Here is a 22,132-nt window from a genome sequence, read left to right as displayed (position 1 = left end):
GGGGGGGGAGAGATGGGAGATGCAGGGGGGGAGAGATGGGAGGTGCAGGGGGGGAGTGAGATGGGAGATGCAGGGGGGGGAGAGATGGGAGATGCAGGGGGGAGAGAGATGGGAGATGCAGAGGGGGGGGAGAGATGGGAGATGCAGGGGGGAGTGAGATGGGAGATGCAGGGGGGGGGAGAGATGGGAGATGCAGGGGGGGAGAGATGGGAGATGCAGGGGGGGGAGAGATGGGAGATGCAGGGGGGAGAGAGATGGGAGATGCAGAGAGGGGGGAGAGATGGGAGATGCAGGGGGGGAGTGAGATGGGAGATGCAGGGGGGGAGAGAGATGGGAGATGCAGGGGGGGAGAGATGGGAGATGCAGGGGGGGAGAGATGGGAGATGCAGGGGGGGAGAGATGGGAGATGCAGGGGGGGAGAGATGGGAGATGCAGGGGGGGGAGTGAGATGGGAGATGTAGGGGGGGAGAGAGATGGGAGATGAGGGGGGGGAGAGATGGGAGATGCGGGGGGAGAGAGATGGGAGATGCAGAGGGGGGGGAGAGATGGGAGATGCAGGGGTGGGGAGTGAGATGGGAGATGCAGGGGGGGAGAGAGATGGGAGATGCAGGGGGGGAGAGAGATGGGAGATGCAGGGGGGGGAGAGATGGGAGATGCAGGGGGGAGAGAGATGGGAGATGCAGAGGGGGGAGAGATGGAAGATGCAGGGGGGGGAGAGATGGGAGATGCAGGGGGAGAGAGATGGGAGATACAGAGGGGGGGGGAGAGATGGGAGATGCAGGGGGGAAGAGAGATGGGAGATGCAGAGGGGGGGAGAGAGATGGGAGATGCAGGGGGGGAGAGTGTGTGTATGAATAATGTGGTGCAACTGCATGCAATGGTGTTTTTTTAATATTTAATATTGCTTTATTAACCTTCAAGCTTTCTCAAATTTGCTTGAAAATGCACCATTTGCCCACTTTTTTTTCAAAATTTTCTCGGGGGGGGGGGGGGGGGGAACCCCCCTTATGCTGGTCGGGCTCGCTCGCCACGGTGCACTCACCACCACTTTCACGCTGGGCACTGGCCGTTAAAATTTTGCCCCCCCCTGAAAAACTTCATAGACTCAGTCAGTATTACATTTGTAGTCGAAGCAATCAGTAAGTCAGTGCAAATCTAAAGTGATGGTGATTATATAGTGAAAACACCCACAGATAGAACGCATTAACTCACCAAGTTGAGAAAATAAAATAACCCAAATTGACTGATTATAAAGAAAATCCTTCTGTTACCAACAGGTTAAAATTGCAGCCAGGTGTTCTTGGTTGATTTTCAGTAGATCTTGTAAATCAGCAGAAGGAGGTATACCTCCAAGGACACAAAGAGCAGGATATACTGTAGTGCAGACGGTTTAAAAATATTTATATATAATTCAAAGTAAAGCACATCGGATTGCGCACTCACAATGTGAAACAAAGTTAAATGCATTGGTTTAGAGGCTCATACACTATTCAGAGTTACAGCCATCTCACCACTGTCCATCCACTCTCTGTGGATGGAACAGAGAGTGGCCACGTCGTCACTTCCGGTTCTCGGAGCTCCAATCACAGTGAAAAAGTAAGGACAGGAACAGCGTGACAGCACAGGCAACACCCCTCCAAGCAAACAGAGAATAATGCTCATACACTACGCGTTTCGCTTGTCAGCTTCATCAGGAGTATATTTAGGGGAGGTTCTTCCTACCCTAATCATACTCCTGATGCCGACAAGCGAAACGCATAGTGTGAGAGCATTATCCTCTGCCTGCTTGGAGGGACTTGCATGTGCTGTTGCGCTGTTCCTGTCCAAACAGAAAGGTCAAACCTAATAAAAATTATATTATGTCAAATACTAATAAAGTATGTCTAAAGTATAACATGTCGGAATTACAGTCCTAATTCATTTTTCTACAGCCAGCTCTTTGGTCATCTCCTGAACTCCCCCAACCTCACCTTTGTGTCTGCCTACTCTACATCAGAAGGATTGAAAAAAACCCTCAGTCAAAAAACACCTCCCACTTTCCCAGTAAGCTTGAACCTTGGGACAGATCGGAGTCCCACCAGATGATGACAACCTCCAACTTGGGTGGCAAGGAAAAAATGATAAGGTAATGAAGAGTAGATCTGTGTTAGCACATGTACTCCATTGGTTTATATTCTGCTATGCATGCATGCAGTCAAGTTACAGTGCATTAGCAGTGAACTAATTCTGTATATCATTCACCAATGAAGCAGAGTTATAATATTTTCTTAGGGCTGTCTTTAAAACTCTTTGCAGGTGGTGATTCAGAAGACCAACATTTCTACACATTTGACTCCAGTCCTATATGAAATCTACATATCCAGAGCTCTTTCTTCTATATCTGCAAGCATCAATGTAAGCAATTCAATAATCTTCTAAACATTTTAATAACTAAACTGCCAGCCCCACTGGAATTTGAAACAGCAGGGTGAAGATAGCAAGCATTTTATATTCACAAAATAATTGAAATAGTGTGTTGGTTGGCCCTAAATTCTCTTACAAGTATTTGTATTGAGAGAGTGTTTCAAGCAAATACATCAGTTAGTAGATCAAAATATTAATACAAATCCAGTGTACCAGTTGGTTAATAAATTACTTGGTAAAGTTAGAGTATTGAAAATAGTAATGATTAGTACAATACAGTATATTACATATACAGCTCAACCCCGTTATAACGCGATCCGTTAAATCGCGAATCTGCTTATAGCGCGATGCAAGCGTGGCTCCCAATTTTCATATCTATGAATACTTTACAACACGATTATTGGTATCTTAAATACTTTATTGTACAATGCACACAATCGTACATTATTTCTAACGCGATGTGCTTATAACGCGATGTGATTCTTTGGACCCCAAGCACAGCGTTATAAGGGGGTTGAGCTGTATTAAGATGAAAGTGGTAGTCCACAGTTAATTATTCTAATTAGTGGGGAACAAAATGGGAAAACAATGTATGTATATCTTTATTTATATAGGGCCATTCAGGTACATAGCACTTTACAATACACCGGACTTAATACTATACCATGTATAGTGTCAGTCAGCAGAGCTACCCATAAGCTTCGTTAAAGAGGTGTGTTTTAATAAAGGTCCTAAAAGTGAAGAGAGAGGGCGCCAGTCGGATATTGAGGGGGAGGGGGAAGGGCATTCCAGAGGTGTGGGGCAGGGAATGAGAAAAGGTTTTAGGCGGGAGAGGGCTTTAGATTTAAAAAAAAAAAAAAAAAGGCTAGACAAAAGACATTCATGAGCAGATTGCAAGTCGAACAGGTGTATAGCGAAACATTCGGGTTGAGATGTAAGGAGGAGCAGGTGTGTGTATCCTTAAAAGTGAGGAGGAGAATTGTGTGTAGAATACAGAATTTAATAGGAAGCCAGGAGAGGGATTTCAGCAGGAGAGACGCTGAGACAGATTTAGGAGAGAGAAAAGTGATTCTAGCAGCAGCGTTTAGGATTGATTGTAGGGAAGACAGATGAGAGGCAGGAAGTTACCCTATCTTTGCTGCCTGGTCATAGGGTACCATTGTGCAAAAAAGGTTAGTCTCTTATTAAGTTCATCTGTACATAGGAGGGAGGAAAAATGGAAATGGAGAAAAAGAGAAAAAATATATATAGTGAAGTACTGTTCATGTCATTTAAAATACTGGAACTTAGTAAGTAATGCACTCACTGCAATTTTTCTTGTTGCTAGCTCCTCGGGAAACTGTGATTTGTTATTGTGTAAATTATCATCCTTCTTTTCTTCTTTTTTTACTTAATGGTCGTTCATAGGAGAAAATAGAAGGAATATATACAGTGTAACATTGTTTATTAAATGTATAAACAAACAAAATATTGCACTCAGAATATGGAACATTTTATAATAGCATAATACTATATTCGTTGGTACATGGACGAGGTGGCACCGAAGAGCCGCTCGAGTCACACCCTGGACGGGACCCCCAAAGAAGCAGAAGTGTTGTCTGCAAAACGCGCAGGGTGAAGCTGGGCCGCCAACAAGGCCCGAGAGTGCCAGAAACCAGCGTGGAATGCACAGCAGACAACATGCACTGATGTCATCAGAAGTTGCTGAAAGAACTGCGAAGACCCACGGAGCAGACACCAGCCTCCAGAGTGCGACTAGATCGCCTCCACATTGCCACCTCATCAATGTATCAACAATAATTACTTACTAACTTCCAGTATTTTTATTCAAACTAAAAGTATGTCCTTCTATATTTTCTGGGACAGTGGTTCCCCTTCTCCTTTTTTCCTCCCTCCCATGCGCCCATGGACTTTACAAGAGACTAACTTTTATATTCACCATCAGAAATAACCCTCATCCAGACATACTGTAAAATGATAAATAATGATGCAATGCTCATTCTTTTTTTTTGTTGCAAATTGCAACAATGCATACAATAATAGAAATGTGTGGTCCTTCTCTGATCATTATAAACAGCAGGATTTTTGCATTTAAAATACCATGTTTAACATTTTAGTGTTTATTACATCTTGTTGAAAAAAATGTGTATAGTATTGAGAGGGGAGGAAAACAGATCAGATTTACGAGCATGTGCAATATTTCATGTTGTCCAAAGCAGTTTGTTTAGTAATCCAAGATCTGATAAACATCTTAAAGAGGCAATCCAAGCAGCTTAAAAATAAATAAATGTTATATATATCTATATATATATATATATATATATATATATATATATATATATATATATATATGTTGTTTTAATATTTGTATCATTTGATTACCTTTATTGAAAACTAATGTCCTAATCTGACGTCGATTCGTTCTCCCATGGTCGTTCATCAAAATCTTGCTTCCCAGGGTTCACTAAATGGCTGCCTTTCAGTTTCAAATCAATCCTTCAGTCAGTGCAACTCAGCAGCTACAATGTATTCTTATATTGCCACGGTAACATTATCTATTGTTAAAGTTTACAGCTCAAACTGCTGGGAATATTGGCAACAAATTACCAAAAACAGGAAAATGTTACAAAGATCTTTCACTGCTGTGGAGGTGGGCTAAAACATGTTATAGAAATAAAAAGATGCTCGGTATATTAAAACTCATTAAAATGGCATTAAGAGTTAAATTTTAAAATAAAAAAAAGTAGTAAGTATTATCTACTACTACAGAACTGATTTATTTCAAAAACACCTGTAGGATATTGCACGGACTGTGAAATGTAAAGACTACCTTAAAAAGCAGCACATGAAAAAGAAAAGAAAACATAAGTTATAATGTGGATGAAAAGATAAAGTAAAAAAAAAGGTGCTTTAAAGCGGCAATCATTCTCGAACCCTACAAAAAATACGAGCCACTCTCTCTCAAGTCTGGCTTTGCAGCATAGAAAAAAAGACTATAAATTGTAGCTTGTAACTGATGACAGCACCTTTGTGATCATGTCTATAATGTGGTGTGAACTTCAGGAATGTTCTCATTCTTATTAGTCTTTCTCCACACACTGTGAACTTTACTTTTCCAGTGCATTCCTAAATCCTCTAACCCATTCCTTGCTTTATAGCGGTGTTTATTTTGTGACAGTTTCCCATGGACAATGACCCTATGTCTTTTGCTCTGGCTGGGAAGGGAAGAGAATAGACTAACTTAAATAAAACAGAATCGCCCTCTCTACATGTAAAAAAGTGGATTCATTGCGTCTTACACAGAAATGTCACAGCGCATAGATGTATATTTTTTATTTATATAGCACCAGCAACATACATAGCAATTTACAAATTAGACAGAGTGCAGGGAATTAATAACACATTAATAAAACATTAAAGCACACAAGAGGAAAAGGAATCCCTGCACTGGAGAACCTAAATGTAGTCCTAATTCAACAGCAGATTCTCATGTTGGGTTATAAAAAGTAACTAAATCCACTGGAACTAAATAAAATGTATGTACAGCATACTACAGTATGTATGTACTCTTGCAAAACAATTATTATAAGTGTGCAGTAGTAGTAGTAGTAGTAGTAGTAGTAGTAGAAGTAGTAGTAGTAGTAGTAGTAGTAGTAGTAGTAGTAGTAGAATCAAGCCTGATACGCAAAAATACAAGAACATTTAAAAAAAAAAATAATAAAAAAACACAGGGCAAAGCTCTTCATATTTTAGGTTGATTTGTACATTATTTATGCTTCAAAAACAAAATGGGAGAAGTTATTACTAAAATAAATCACTTTTTCTTTCAAGTGTAGTTCCGCCTAGAGAAAAAGTGAACTAAGGACAGTGGCATGTTTAATAGGTTACCTGTAGCTGATTGACACATTTTTACAATATCAAATATCAGTCTTGTACAAGTTTATCTTTTTTACCTTTAATATTTCCATGTTAAACATGCGTTGGAGGGTTTTTACAATCTTTATCTACTGCCTGTTGGTGATACAACGGTTTGTCAGTCCTCAAAGCCTCGGGTCAATTGCTAGTTTTGCGCTGTTCTTTATTTGCCGAGTAATTATCACACCATTGTTAATCCTAACTAAATAAACATAATTGGCTGTGTTTGAATAAGGTGTTCCCTGGAGAAATGCAATGCATATTATTCTTTAACTGTAGGCAATAAGTAAAGCAGTTCAGCATGATTGGATCTTTCTATGAAAGCTAAAAACACTGATTAGCTGTTATTTATTATTATTATATTATGCACTAAGTTGACTGGCCTTTTTAAAGAGAAATAAGTAAATACAGTACAAATATCACTTGTCAATTCAATGTCTCAGACAGGTCTGCAACTCTGCCTGTCCCCATCATCTCTTAGTATACAGCACCCGCTGCAGCTAAGGATGCTGGGAAATGACATGCAATGGAGCACACAGTTAAAGAGAAATAGGAACTGCAATTTTATAAATATAAAAGCAGTGGTACTCCTGGTTTAATAATAAAAATGTAATGCTACTCTGCATCCACCAGTAGCATTAATCAATGGCCACTGGGAAGGATCTACACTTCCATTAAGACCTTCACTGTCACAGGGAGCAAGACATCGCAGAAAAAGTCCCCTATTCTGCAAATTCAAATATTGAACATCTTCCTGAAATTAAAATGTGTGATGAGAATTGATTTGTTTGTATAGAGTTCAGTCCATGGTAGAAACAAAATGAACTAAAGGCATTTATTGGTTTCAGAGATTAAAACATAGTTGGCTTCATCTGTTAAACAATAATTGAGTGTTAAATCCTATTGAATAAATACAAAAAGCATGTATAGTATAAAATATATATTTTAAAAAACTGTTGCCCTGGAGAACAATATGGCTGTGGCAGGGTCAGCTTCATTCTGGCAGCCAATAGAAAACCACAAAAGTACATGACCATACTACAGCTTTCTATTGTTGATGACCCCATAATCATGTTTATATAGATTAATTTTTTTTACATTAATTAACAATTGCAGTTGACCGAGCATCTATATCTTGAGCATCTATATCTTGTGAGGTAAAAGAAAATTGCATTTGCTGTGTTAAGGAGAAAGAAATAGGTGCACTCACTGGATTTATGTAACTGTCTCAGGTGCCCAGCGCTCATCCCCTGCGGGGGAGACCTGTAACATAGAACACATCCTCCTAAAACTAAAAGGAACCGGCGCTCCAGATGTCTTCATACAACAAAAAGAGATTTTAATCCACATAGATCAATGTTTCGGTCAAACACACTGACCTCTGTCAAGAAGCGTTAATACATTTAACATACAGTATCTCTGCTATTCATTCACTTTTGTCCTATGTGGAACTGCACCTTTTTAAAACACATTTTTTAAACAACTTAAAAAAAAAACAACAAGAAATATAATTTCAATGTACTTGTTTTTTTTTTTTTTCAATCACCCTTAAAAACATTTTCTTATTGAATAATAATATCAATATATAGTATATATGTTTGGATAATAATATCTAGGTGATTATCTTACAAAAAGAAAAAGTGTTTGGTGTGAATGTACATGTAGATTGTAGGAATAACAAACTGTTACCAAGTAAACAGCAAAAGTTTCAGAACGTTATTGAGAAGTATGTATATGTTTTATTAGGCACCAATCACTCCTATATACCCGATTAAATACCCCACTAGTATGTATTGTAATAAAGTGCATTATACTGTAATGGGAAGTCATCTGTAACCCCTTGCTGACATGGCCCCTTAGAAGACATTTGCTGGCACCTCTATACTGCCAGAGGAGTGCTAGGACATTAATATTGTGTACAGCTAGTTCTGTAAGAATGAAAAGGTCTGGAGTTGATGCAGAGCTTAGAAAAGCAGACACTTGGCTTGCTGCATTACACAATGACTATCGTGTTGTCTGGTGAGATCAACAATGTAACCAAAATAGCCGTGGTTTTGGAGACAAAGACGCGTTAAATGAAGAATGACAGCTTCATGCTATACAAGCCAATAGGGAACACCCTTCTGGAAGAGTAGAAACGAATGGGATTCTGTGCCCTTCGGCCGAGTCCCATACACTGCCTTATACTTTTACAGTCCAGTTGAAATTGTTCTGAGCTGCACATTACATTGTAGTTAAGAGAAATCTTCCCTAATCACATTTCACCAGATATCATTTGACAGCATTTATAAAACTCCAGTCTTCTACAAACCAGCACAAACACTTTGCCACCACAATGTTAGAGATTCTTAGCATTTTCTGGACTTTATTCTGTTGTAGTATGTTGCCCATTTACATTCCTGATGTTACAGTTTTCATGTTTGGCTATGCGATGTTTATTCATGTGAAGGAAACCACAAGTGTTCTTTGCTCAAGTATTTCATAATGAACTTGGTCTATTTTCAATGTAGACAACTGGAATGTTTTTAGACGGAGAGATTCAATTTCATTTACATATGTGAACTCTTCTGACTGCTAGGATGAAGATCATATTGCTCAAGTTGGCTGGGTTAGTATATGTAACAGTGTACTTCTACATCGCTAAATAAAGTGGTTGATGTACTGCACCGACACACTTTATTCAAGCAAATACCCGGTATGTACCTGGCAGATACCTGGAATGCGCCACTCCTCACCTCTGACAAGCCCCGTTGCATTTGCCTTCCCAGCCTGGGTTCATGCCTGGCTGATGGGCGGCTGATCTGTTAAATGATAATGATTAGGATTTAATAGGCTGCAATGCTTCGCGTGTCTACCAGATGGCATAAATTCATGAATTGTAATGCAGTATATATATATATACTGTGCAGTATTGCAGCCAGCGGGAATAAAATGCTTCAATCCCTGCTTGAAAAATAACCCAATGCACTCGGGCAGAAAACAGTCACAAACCTCAATACACCCGGGTATACCCGAATTCGTGGGACTAGCCAAGCTCGAATAAAGTGTGTCGCCAGTGTATGTACTGTACATGACCAGATTGTGAAATATGTCTTATTGCAGAGATATCATTTTCATCTCTAGAGGCACTTTATCTTGCAATGGTGATCGCCTAAGCCTTTAGAAATTATTTCTGATGTGCCTTGTATGGCTTTAGCAATGCTACAGTGTGGTAACAAACAATTAACCACCCGATGATCTGGACATGTGGAGATTGCTGATACACATCTTAGTGTAATGGCTTCTCTGTCTACAACACTTGTGGATGCATTTCAACTAGGATATTGTGCCAAGGTACTGTAGCTCCATTGATAGTAGCTTATCCCTTATACACTCTGTATAACCATAGAACCATCGGAAGGTGTTTTGAATATACAGTATAGACACAATTAGCAAGAGGTAGAGAAGCATTTTATCTGGGGGGGTTTTATTCTGAAGCCTATTTATTACATTTTGAAGAATACTAACAGCCAAACTGGACGTACATGTTGATAAATTAAAAAAAAAAAACACAATTATACTGGATTTCGTTAAAACATTGCTCATTTGAGGACAGCTACGAATTTGAGGACAGCTACGAGAGAATGCAGCAAGTACACCCATTGACTTTCAGTATTGTGTGTCTTTATTTATATAGCGCCAAAAGTGTACTCAGCGCTTCACAAAGAAAACAGTATAGGGAATTATAATAATACAATAAGTGCACCAAAATCAGACAATAGGAAATCCCTGCCCCGAAGAGCTTACAATCTAAAAGGTTTGATGGGGAACTTACAGAGACAGCAGGTGAGGGAATAAGGCTATCAAGGAATACTAGTATGCAGTACGAACCCCTCTATTTTTCATCTCAGTCATTGAAATTGATCAATGAGCAGTCAGCTTGATTATAAAGGATTCAGTAAATCACTGCAGCCGTTAAGTGCTCAGTATGAGAAGCACTTCCCTGGGTTGTCCCAATGAGAAATGTAATTATATGAAGCACCCGGCTGACTTAGGCAAGAAGTACTTGAGGTTTGATATTACAGTACCACCCAGTATATGAAATTCTGCATGATGAATTATCTTTTGTCGTCTCTTTTCTGTTCTGCAAATGATTTAATTACGAACGGTTTTACATTTCATGTGGATGCACATTGAATTAATGAGAAGACATATTTTTGGAGTTTCATCAATAACTTGTTCCTCTAGTAAGTTAGTAGAAGCCACCCTGCATGATGCAACTTTTAACAAGCTTCCCTACTCGCATATCTCCAGACATACTTTTACAGCATTTATAGCTCTCTCCAGTCTTCTCAAAATAAGTTATGGTGACTAAAAAAGTGACACAAACCAACCACCTTACAGTGAACAGAAAATAAAAATACCACTTGTGGTGCATGCACAGGTCTTAGACAGGTCAACAACCCTGCCTTTCCCCACTCTATCCTAGCATACAATGTTTCCACTGCAGGCAGGGATTCTGGGTAGTGACATGCAAATGAGCAGTCACCTTTATAAAAAATAAAAATAAATTGCTACCACAAAGTTTTTAAACTATGAGATGCTTTACATTTTTTAGACTTTATTCTTAGTCATGTATATATATTTTTGTTCTCATCGTGTAGTGTGAATATTTCTTTCAAAGGGGAAGATTTGTGAAAGTCAGATTCAAAACCAGTGCATTAAAGCACCAGATTGATCAATTAAAAAAAATCCAGTTTAGATAATTGTGGTGCTATTTTTCCACCAGTATTGCAACCATTTGCAGATTCAATAAATAGCCCCCAAATGGTTATTTTATGTTGCCAATGTAAATACAAGATACTCTCCTACCTGAATCCCATTGTCAGACCCAAGATGGATATATTTTATCAGTAACAGCACCTTTTCACCAAGTAAAACATGAATTTCACATTATAGCATCAGATGCAGAACAGAGACAGCCGTTATCTCCCACCTTATAGAGCCAACATAATATTACTGTAATTACATTACCTTTGCTGGACCATACTTTAATCTATTAAAATGACCTAAATTGGAAGGTCATCTAAGGTCAGAGTGAAGATTCTCCCAGAATTTCACATTAGAAAAATGATACTGGGTAGAACAGCAATCAAGTAGCAAGTTAGGAAGAAGAAAGGAGCCATTAACGAGGAATAGAATATCGTTTGAAAATACAGTAGGAACATTGAAAATAATCAGTCACTTAACACAGAAAAGGGAAATAAATAAATAAAAGATGTAGGCCCATATTAACTAAGCAGTTATTTCATAAGACAACGTCTGGCCCATTAATGTGAATGGGCAGTAAGGTGTCTTGTGGTGCCTAGAGATGTTTTGTGGATCAGCATTGTTTAATAAATATGGGCCTTATTTTATGTCCCTTTACAAATAATGATTCTGAGTCCCTTGAGTTACATTACATTCTGCATGTCTAACATTTTTGTTTGGGTTAGTTGGTAGGGTAAAATGGATAGCAATCCAAGACTACAGTCCAACATACAAACCACACAGATGTGGCAGAAATAGCAGGAGGGTGATATAAATCACCAGCTATTTGTTAAACAATTTTTTCATTTGCCTGTAAACCTTTAGGCATACACTATTCCTTTTGTTCACTTCCCAAATCCTAAATGTGTTCCTCACATGCATGTTACAGTACTTTGTATGGTTGGGGAAATGGAAACTGCTGGCTTTTCATAAAGGAATCTATTCATGTTCTCTTCAGCTTTTTATCACATACATTCAATAACATAAAAAAAACACAACAATTATTTAACATTGTTACAATCTGCCCACCTCGTTATTGGTATGATACACTTGGTTGAACCAATATTAACAGCATGCATTAAAAGTCAGCAGACCAGTAATAAATATTAAGAAAATATTAAATAAATGTAAAATGTCGAATTCCACAAACTCTTGGCGTGTTTCTCAGGAAGTGTGCCTTATGTGCAGGTAAAGAAAAAAGGCATTTCCGGAGAGAAAAATATATCTATTTTTCAATATAGGTATGAAGCACGGGGGTCCCCGAATCTGAACTGCATAAATTCCAACTTTGGGGACTCCCTGCTTCCCAAGATACTTACCGGAGGAGCTCCTGCCAGTAATTTCCTGGTTGTTAAATGTCGTGGCGTCCTATACACTCCTGTGCTGTGGCAGGTTTGAGCTGCCATATTGCGTGACCAGCATGAGCTGCTAGCCAGCAAGAGCTATGTAGGCAAGTATCTCAGAAAGCAGGGGAGCTCCCTCAGCTGAAAAGAGTGGGGTCTATCTCCAGAGACACCCTACACAATACAAATAAGAACGACCTAGGAGGATACCTTTCATGTTGAGTGTTGCACATTGTTCCGGATAGTGAGACTTACTGTATTGAGGTAACAGTCCCATTATTTCCAGATCATTTTCTGCGCAGCTGATTTGTCTGCCTATTTATGGATACGCTTGTAAATGTATGTTATTTGTCTGTATTGCAGAGAAAATACACAGTATTTTACTAGCTATGTGCACCATATTTTATAATGTACTATTAGGTTTTGTATTTATTTTGTCACTGTGGGATATATTAAAGAGACAATCCAAGCAGCTTAAAAAAAAAAATGTTTGTTTTAATATATGCAGCATTTGATGACCTTTTTTGAAAACTAATTACCTAAGCTGCCGATCGATTCATTCTCCCGTGATCGATCAGCAAAGATCCTGCTCTTAGGGTTCACTAAATGGCTATACGTGTGATATAAAGAGCAAACAATACACACAATAAATCTACAAATAACACCACTCAAAGCTGCGCTTAAAAATTGACTCCAGAACCATATGTGCAAAATGTGAAAAATATAAAAGCGCAAATGAGCGCATCCATGCACGATGCACGATTGTTGTGAGTGCTTATTCACTATAGAGCACTGTAATCACATGTGTAATTTTCACCTTTACACTTCTCTCATTTGCACTTTTATATTTGTCACTAAATGGCTGCCTTTCAGTTTCAAATCAATCCTTCAGTCAGTGTAAGGCTGCGATTATACGCAATCCGGCAGGGCACAGTCCCTCAGGGCGAAGCGCACGCCCGAAACCTACACTGCAGGCAGGAGGCATCGGGAGGCAACAGGGAGGCGTGACGTCACGGGAATGGTCCCCCCTCATTGGCTGAACCGCTCACATGACGCAGCCGTCGCTCGGGAAATCAATTTCTGAGATCTGTTCTTAAATCATGCACTTTGCGGCCTTGTTCGCATGCGCAGTTGCGCGCACTTAGTGCACGCTCAGTGGAAAACATGTATTTGTTTTGGCGGCGTGTGGCATCGCGCAGCCGGCCGCATTTGGTATAAACACGGCCTAACTCAGAAGCTACAATGTATTCTTATATTACTTTGGTAACATTATCTGTTGTTACAGTTTGCAGCTCAAACTGCTGGAAATATTGGCAACAAATGATTGTTGTAACAGGAAAGTGTTACACATATCTTGCACTGCAGGGAAAGTGTTTAAAACCTTCTACAGAAATCAGTATATTAAAACTAATAAAGAGTTGAATTTTAAAAAAAGGAAGTATTTTATCTAATACTACAGAACTGATTTATATAAAAAAAAAAATTTAAAGTAGGGTATTGCTTGGATTACTCCTTTAAATATAACAATGTTTTTCGAAAAAATAAATAATACGTAATTACTGTACAAATATAATTTATAAATATATAGTAATGTTCTATTGACATTAATTCTCAACATTTACCCTACCCATAGTATATCCTAGGAATACATATTTAAATTACTGTACAGTATGTTGATGTGTTTTCTTTGATCCATATAAAAAAAAAAGAGAGACTTGCAGGTGTGCTTTGAAATGTTCCGTTCAATCAGGACACATTCTTTCAAGATTTGTATTCCAGATCTGTGCATCACAAGCGCCACCTAGTGTCAAGTAAGGGAAATCGACACATAGAACCTGAATGTTTGGACTCTTTACAGAACCCATTTAGAGCAAACGTTACATAAAAATAATACGAGAATAATGTTATTACAATTTCAGTTCATTTTGCAGCCATATATGAAAGATATTTGCTTCAAAACCATATAAGGGATATATTTTACCTTATTACATTGATATAATGTATTGACTTTAAACAGTAGTTGTTTCCTCAAATATGTCTCATATTTTCTATTGATCCACAGACAAATAAAAAACCCCAGTGAAACATTTGGCAATTATATCTCATAAGAGGGGGGAAAACCTTCCTGACTCCAGTAATAGCAATCAGATTCCTCCCTAGATTTACACCCTTCATAGGTTTCATTTATGTGGCATATCCCTGTATACATTTCCTTTCTGAAAGGACATCTAACTTGTTTTTTCATTTAAACATATCTTCTATATCTAACGTCTCAGTCTTAATGGGTATTGAATTCCACTTTTTCACCGATTTTTGTATTCACTGCGGTTGAAATCTCCTTTCCTAAAATACGAACGTATGACCATGTGTCATTTGAACTAATTTTGGCCAATGTAGTTTGTAAGTACAGGTGCAGCTACGAGTATTCTAACACTGCTTTGAAAAATCTGGGGCATTCTCCCAGTAATGCTGCAACATTTCTCTTACATTTCTGCAGAAAGACTAATGGCCCATCGGATTAACACAGCAGGGATCCCTGGTCAGTTTTAATGGGACTGCCAGGGACCCCCACTGTGTTAAACCGATGGGCCATTAGTCTGTCTGCAGAAATGGCACAGAAATGTTGCAGCATTACTGGGAGCTTGCCCCAGATTTTCCAAGGCAAGTGTTAGAATACTCGTGGCTGCATCTGTAGCATGTTTTTATGCTTCACACATGCATAAACTTGCATATCTGCCATAACCTCTGTTCATTTAATATAACCAGGTAATGTCACCATAACTCTGTGGCCAGGACATCTTTGAAAACGAGAGGTAGCTCCCAATGTATTACTTCCTGGAAAAACATTTTTATAAATAAAATACCTGCCCAGGCTTCCAGTTTGTTCAAGTCAGCATGCTGAAAAATTACTTTGTGCTCTGGTTTTAAAACCTCACATATTTAAGTGTCCGCAGCAAAGATGGAGACTTTGCTATCTACACATACATCAAGTTAACAAGCAGTGGCCTCAGCACTGAACGTTGAGGCATTTCACATACAACTATAGCCCATTCAATATTTCTCGATGCGTTCCCAATTTGTGCATTACAAGTGCCATCTAGTGTCAAGTGAGGGAAATAGACGCTATATTGTTTACTGTGGAGGATTTATGTCACTTTTTTTTACCCACCATAACCTAACTAAGTGTGGAGAATCCATATAAATCAAACATATAAACAGTTTTTTTTTTTTTTTTTTTAAATCTGCGTACAAAAACTCAATACAGTAATAGGAGACTGCATAGCACAATGTGTTACGCTATGCACAATGGGCAGAGTAATGCATCTTCGTATAATATAACATTCCAAGATGCACTGTTTTTAAGTTAAATCTTGCTTTATTCATTGTAACACTGCCGGCAGAAGAGATCAGTGTATCTCGAAAGCTCGCACAAATAAAAGCATTTCGTTAGTCACAGAACGAACGGTATCGTATATTCGTTTTTTTAAATATATATATATATATATATATATATATATATATATATATATATATATATATATATATATATATATAATATATATATATATATATATAAACAAGTCCAGAAATGCACTACACCATCCATGCCATAAAGACAGATGCTTGTCCCATAGAAATCCAAATAAACCAAGTTCACCAGATTAGATACGGTCAAAAAGAGACAGCACACCACATTTATAATCCAAAAGTATACTGTATGTATTAAAACATACCGGCACTGCAACTATTGCGCATTTACTGTGGAGAAAAACCTCGCTCAAAAAAACCCCCTAGGTGGTATTAGCGTGCTGCCAAGGGAGTGTACATATAGGATTGGAGGTATGTGCCTAAAGGAGGCACCAAAAGATCCCTTTTGAAAGGCGCACAGCAAAACCTTATAGTATAATATGGTCAGGGGTGAATAAATGTGTGCATAAAAATAAAAAAGTTTTATTAAATGTCTTTATTAAAAATCTTTATACAAATGGTATTGTGTGGTGTAATGTGTATAACATAGATAAAATAGACTAGGAGAGTCTATAGTACTACTCAGGTACCCTAGTAGCTACCAATGATTCTATTGAATGAAACTATTGCGCATTACCTGGAAGAAGGTTCCGTTTAGAGGACCGAAATGTCAGTTGGTTGCAGTGCCGGTATGTTTTAATACATATACTTTTGGATTATAAATGCCAGTATCTAATCTGGTGAAATATATATATATATATATATATATATATATATATATATATATATATATATATATTGGAGAAACAAGAGAAAAAGCGCCCGATCCATGTGTAAAATCTGGTAACAAAATTTTAATAAAAAATCACAAGACAAATGCACACTCACAATTTGTCAATGCAAATTAAGCATTGTATGGGTAAACCCATGCGCCAACAAGTAGCTGCTCGCCGAATGTTTATTCAGTACATCAGACCTCACTGCTACTGGTGCATCACAGTCAGATGTCCCTCTAGAAATTCAGGTATACAGTCTGTTGTTCCAGCATTAGATGCTGTGTGTGGCTCAGGGAACGTCCTCCCTCTCCTGGCAGCAGACGCACGAGCTATTCCACCAACGTAGCTCCTTGAAACCACCATTTGTTGTGGTTTGTTTGTTGTCAGGAGTACTGTGGGGCTAGTATACACCCAGGCGCTGTTGAATCGTTTAATATATATGTAGCGGTCATGTAAAATGCCTACAGTCATCTCTCCTGCTGGCAGTAAGGCCTGGTAAGTGTGGGCATGCCAGCAGTAATCATGGAGGTTTTCCCTCACACCCTGGTGGGGTGCCCTGTGTATGGCTGGAACTGGTCACATGCTCTGACTCCATGGTTAGTGATGTCAGAGGTGTGTCAGCTTCAGAAGCTTACATAAGGCACAGCACTGTGTTGCAAAGTGAGTTGCTGGAAAGTTCTACCTGAGTTGCTGGAAAGTTCTACCTGAGTTGCTGTCTAGTTCAAGTCCAGTTGAGGAAGAGTTCTGTCAGTTATGATATAGTAACTCCATGGGAGGCTGTGTCCAGGGACCTGGCACAGGACAGTGATTCCTGCGGGAATAGTGAATCCCTGATCTAGGTGATATACCTATCTAAAGGGAGCACTGGCGAGATGAGCGGCTGAAGATACTCCTTGTGGAGGGCAGCTGCCCTGCCGTGTCAATAAAGATGAGTTCAGCCAGAAACCCTCTCGTGTATCTATCTGGAATGAGTGTACAGAGAGGAGCACCACGGAGGAGTTCCTCGCCAGGATCATCCCCTTGCGGACGCAGGGACCCTGGTGAGGTGGAGGCGCTGCACTGGAACTAGGTGAGACTCAGCACACTACCTCAGCTGCCTGTCTGACGGGTCCTCCCCACACACCATCATGCGGGAGACTCAGGAGTCCTGTAGCCAACAGGTGCACCATCAGGCAAATCTACACTGTAATGGGGTCCGGTTAGACCACAGGGGCCAATGTGAGATTGGGTGGGTCAGGCCGGGCCAGAAACACCGTTACATATATATATATATATATATATATATATATATATATATATATATATATATATATATATATATATATATATATATATATATATATATATATATACATATACAACTGTATGCTCATCTGCATGTCTTAGGCAAGTCTGCAACCCCACCCTTCACCATTATCATCCAGCATACAGCACTTCTACTGCAGCAAGGGATTCTGGGAAATGACATGCAAATGAGCACTCAGTGCCACTTTTTGCTTCAAAAACCATTTTTAACATGGTTCCCTATAGGCTTAAGCTTGCTGAATGGTCACAGCTTTGAGCACAGCCAGGGTTAAGGTGCATACCCGGAATATATATACACACGCACACACATAGGGATAGGTTGTATTGCATTCAGATTAAAGACACACTAGCACAGACTAACATTACTACAGAGTACTACGACCAATGCTAAAGTGGAAAGAGTGTTATATCCCTGGCGCTCGGCACATGTATCAAAACATATATAAAGGATATATACAACCAGAATCGATGGTACTGGCAGATCCAATGGAGTACTCCACGTGTAGATGGTCAAACATGGAATAAAAATAAATAAAATGACATAGTGTAATACTGTATGATAACCTAAACAAATATACACAAATACACAAAAACACAATACAAACAACAAATGCTAAGAACAGACAGGTGACTGATAGTTATAAAAAACACATTTAATAAAACACAATTAGTAAAACGCAAATATTATTGCTATAAGTATGAAAATGGAATAGGTCCCACTAATACACTCCTGCTTACCAGAAGTAAGAAGGTAACGGACAGTGGATATTCGGAGAGTATCCCCTCTCATCTGTGGCCAGTCTGCTCCAAGCGTTCCCCTTTGGCATCGGTAGCGTGCTGATGTTCGGCGTCGGCTCCCGGGTGGAGCACTCCCCTGCTCTCGCGGGGACAGACCTCTGCAGATCTGTGGCTCCAACCTCTGTGATACGGACAGCCTGTGAATGTGTAATCACAGCTGCAGATTCGCAACTGCAGATTCTCCAGGACCCTGCTCAACAGTGATGTGCGGATGGTAACGGCAGATTCGCTCATGCTCTAATCACTGTAATGGTTCAAATCGGTAGTCAGCGGGAATGTCAGCTAGATGTTCGGCAGTGGAGTATAGAGCAGGACCACCCTACGCATTTCGAAAGACGTGGCTTGCTTCCTCAGGGGTATAACAATAATGTCTCAGTCCCTGTATGTCTGTGTTTAAATAGTTCCAATTAAAAGGTGCAGTACACCTATTGGTATTGTCGGACATGCGCAGTTGAAACGCCAATCGGCTAGGTGCCTCAGCAAAAATACAAACAATTACATAAAACAAAAAACAATATAATAAACATATAAACAAATAATAAATAATTAACAAATAAACCATTGGTAATAATATTCCTTCTGTATGTGCAGAGCATTAATACCCCACCTCTAAATGCTGTCATATATTTATTGTTATTTCAGTATAAAGCGTTTGAGATGCTTTGGTAATTACATCAATGGCATCCTATACTGTTAGGACAACATTATATATGCCAATCCATGAGATATTTTGAACGAAGAGGGTCCAAAATGTACAATATGCAATCCCTATGCTGTATGTAAATCTATAGTGCAAATGTGAATGTAGTGCAAATGTGAATATATCAAATGGTCCCTGTGATATTAGATGATATTCCATATAAATCTAAGTGTCTAGTACCAAATATCAATAATGATGTAGCTATAAATATAATAAAGGCCAATATCAATAATGATATTAGTATACTGGCTACTAGAACAACGGTGCGCAAGATAAGTGTACGTGTATATAAGTGCTCCTAACTAAATGTGAAAGCTGTGTGTAAAAGTAAAATATAACCTATATGGTGAAACTAATATGTAATGGGTGATATGTGAAATAATATTATAAAATTAAGATAAGTGTTACTGTAATGTGAAATCTAAATAAAGTGTTACTGGTATATTGTGACAGATACTGTATTACAACATACTATGATCAATAATAAGATGGTTTATAGTAAACCACTTATGATTACTTACTTATCCATCAAAAAGGATTTGAGATCAAACTCTATATTGAGCCCAGACGGTGCTAAAGTCTGGAGCTCATATATCCAGAAGGATTCTCTTCTCCCCAGGAGACTTGTAGTGTTACCTCCTCGCCAATGAGGCGTGAGGACTTCTATGGCCATACATTTGAGACCCTTCGGATCTTTGCCGTGCACTTGGAGTAAATGGCTAGACACATTATGTGTGATCAAGCCCTTTTGAATATTATAAATATGTTCATATAGACGACGTTTGATGGACCTGGTGGTCATACCCATATACTGCAGACCGCAAGGACATTCAAGGAGATAAATGACATTAGTGCTATTACATGTGATATGTTGTTTGATGGTATATGTCCTGGATGTTCTGGTGGAGGTGAAAGAAAAACTCTTCGCACTGTACTTGAAAGCTGTGCATGTATTGCAAATATAGTATCCCTTGGCAGCATTATTAGTGCGGTGTTTATTTCGCATCAAGAGACAACTAGGAGCCAATTTTTGACCTCTATTTGGTGCTTTTGTAAATATAATTTTCGGATTAGTGGGTAGTATATCTACCAAATCTTTATCCTTTCTTAGAATCGTCCAGTACTTGCGAAGAGTTTTCCTTATGGCTGGGGCCATTTGGTTGTATTGAGTAATGAAAGGTATATTTATTGTTGTTTCTGTTTTTTTCTGCATATATTTTAAAAGAGTGGTTCTATCTATTGATTTAACTTCAGATATGATTTGATCTAATTCATAAGGCGGATTTTTTCTATCTATGAATTTGTTTTTTAATTCTTGTGCTTGTGTATGGAATACATCTAGAGTGGAACTATTCAGTTTGAGTCTGGTAAACTGTCCTTTTGGTATGTTGTTGATCCGCGCTGGGTTGTGATAACTATTGGCATGTAGATAATTGTTCGCTTGAACCGTCTTAAAAATGTTTTAGTATGTAATGAATTATCCATTATGTAAATGACTAAATCCAAAAATTCTATTGAAATATTACTTGATGAAAAAGTGAATTTTAGATTAAATAAATTGTCAATCATATAATGTTGGAATGATTCCAACTGTTGTAACGAGCCTGACAAAATGAAAAAAATGTCATCGATGTAGCGCTGCCAGAGCACCAAGCTTGCTCCAAAGGGGCAGCTGGACCACATGAATTTATTTTCCCAGCTGCCCATAAATAGGTTAGCATAACTTGGAGCAAACCTGGTTCCCATGGCGGTGCCACATATCTGTAAATAATATGAATTGTTAAAATTAAAAAAATTATGTGAAAGAATAAATTGAATACCTGAAATTAAAAAAGATTTAAATGCATTGGAAACTGAGGGGTCATTATCTAGAACTTGACCAATAGCATCACAACCCTGTGCGTGGTCAATGACAGTGTATAATGAAGTGACTTCAGCTGTTACTAAATAGTAATGTGGTTGCCATTGAATGTCATTGAGGGTCTGCAGTATGGGGGTCGTGTCCCTAAGATATGATGGAAGCTTAATGACATATGGTTGTAGATGATGGTCTATGAATTGAGACAGGTGGGAGGTAAGTGACTGAATTCCTGATATAATTGGACGTCCAGGTGGTTGATTTAGGTTTTTATGAATTTTAGGGATTATATAAAAAATTGGAATGATGGGATATTGATTGTAAAGAAACTCAAATTCCTGTTTTGTTAGGATTTGTTGATCTAAACCCGTGTTTAGAAAATTGAATAATTGTTGTTGATAATTAACTGTAGGGTTGGAGGGAAGAGGTTGGTAAGTGGACCTATCTCCAAGAATACGTAATGATTCCTGAACATAGTATGTTTTGTCCATAATCACCAGCCCCCCCACCCCCTTGTCAGCAGGCTTGATCACAATAGAGTCATTTTCTCCAAGTGCACGTAGCACACATTTCTCCTCAATACTGAGATTATCTCTTTTTATTTTGTATTTGCGGCTTTGCATTTCTAGATCGTCTGTGACCATTTGTGCAAAGGTGTTAATAAATGGACCGCTTTTACCAATGCAAAAACTACACATTTTTCCCGGCGTGGTAACCGCATAAAACCCACAAAACGTAAATAATTGCTGAGGATTTAGACTGGGGCTGTGTCCATGCT

The 22,132-nt window shown here is 38.7% G+C and overlaps 1 protein-coding gene across 4 annotated transcripts in view; it reads left to right on the top strand.

Moving 5' to 3' along the window:
* Nucleotides 1-22,132, top strand: part of COL8A1 (collagen type VIII alpha 1 chain) — a 132,398-nt gene that overhangs the window by 58,533 nt on the left and 51,733 nt on the right. Inside the window, exons 2-3 of one of the 4 annotated variants that reach the window (XM_075594059.1) lie at nt 1,932-2,125; nt 2,296-2,394. The exons of 1 other annotated variant lie outside the window; for it this stretch is intronic. The gene's annotated coding sequence lies outside the window, so the exon portion shown is untranslated. Of the gene's footprint in view, nt 1-1,931; nt 2,126-2,271; nt 2,395-22,132 lie in introns of all 4 variants that reach the window. 2 more of the 4 variants (XM_075594060.1, XM_075594061.1) reach the window with 2 other exon arrangements.

Source organism: Ascaphus truei, chromosome 3 (genome assembly GCF_040206685.1).
Source record: "Ascaphus truei isolate aAscTru1 chromosome 3, aAscTru1.hap1, whole genome shotgun sequence".
NCBI lineage: Eukaryota > Metazoa > Chordata > Amphibia > Anura > Ascaphidae > Ascaphus > Ascaphus truei.
This window is presented reverse-complemented; position numbering and strand designations above follow the sequence as displayed.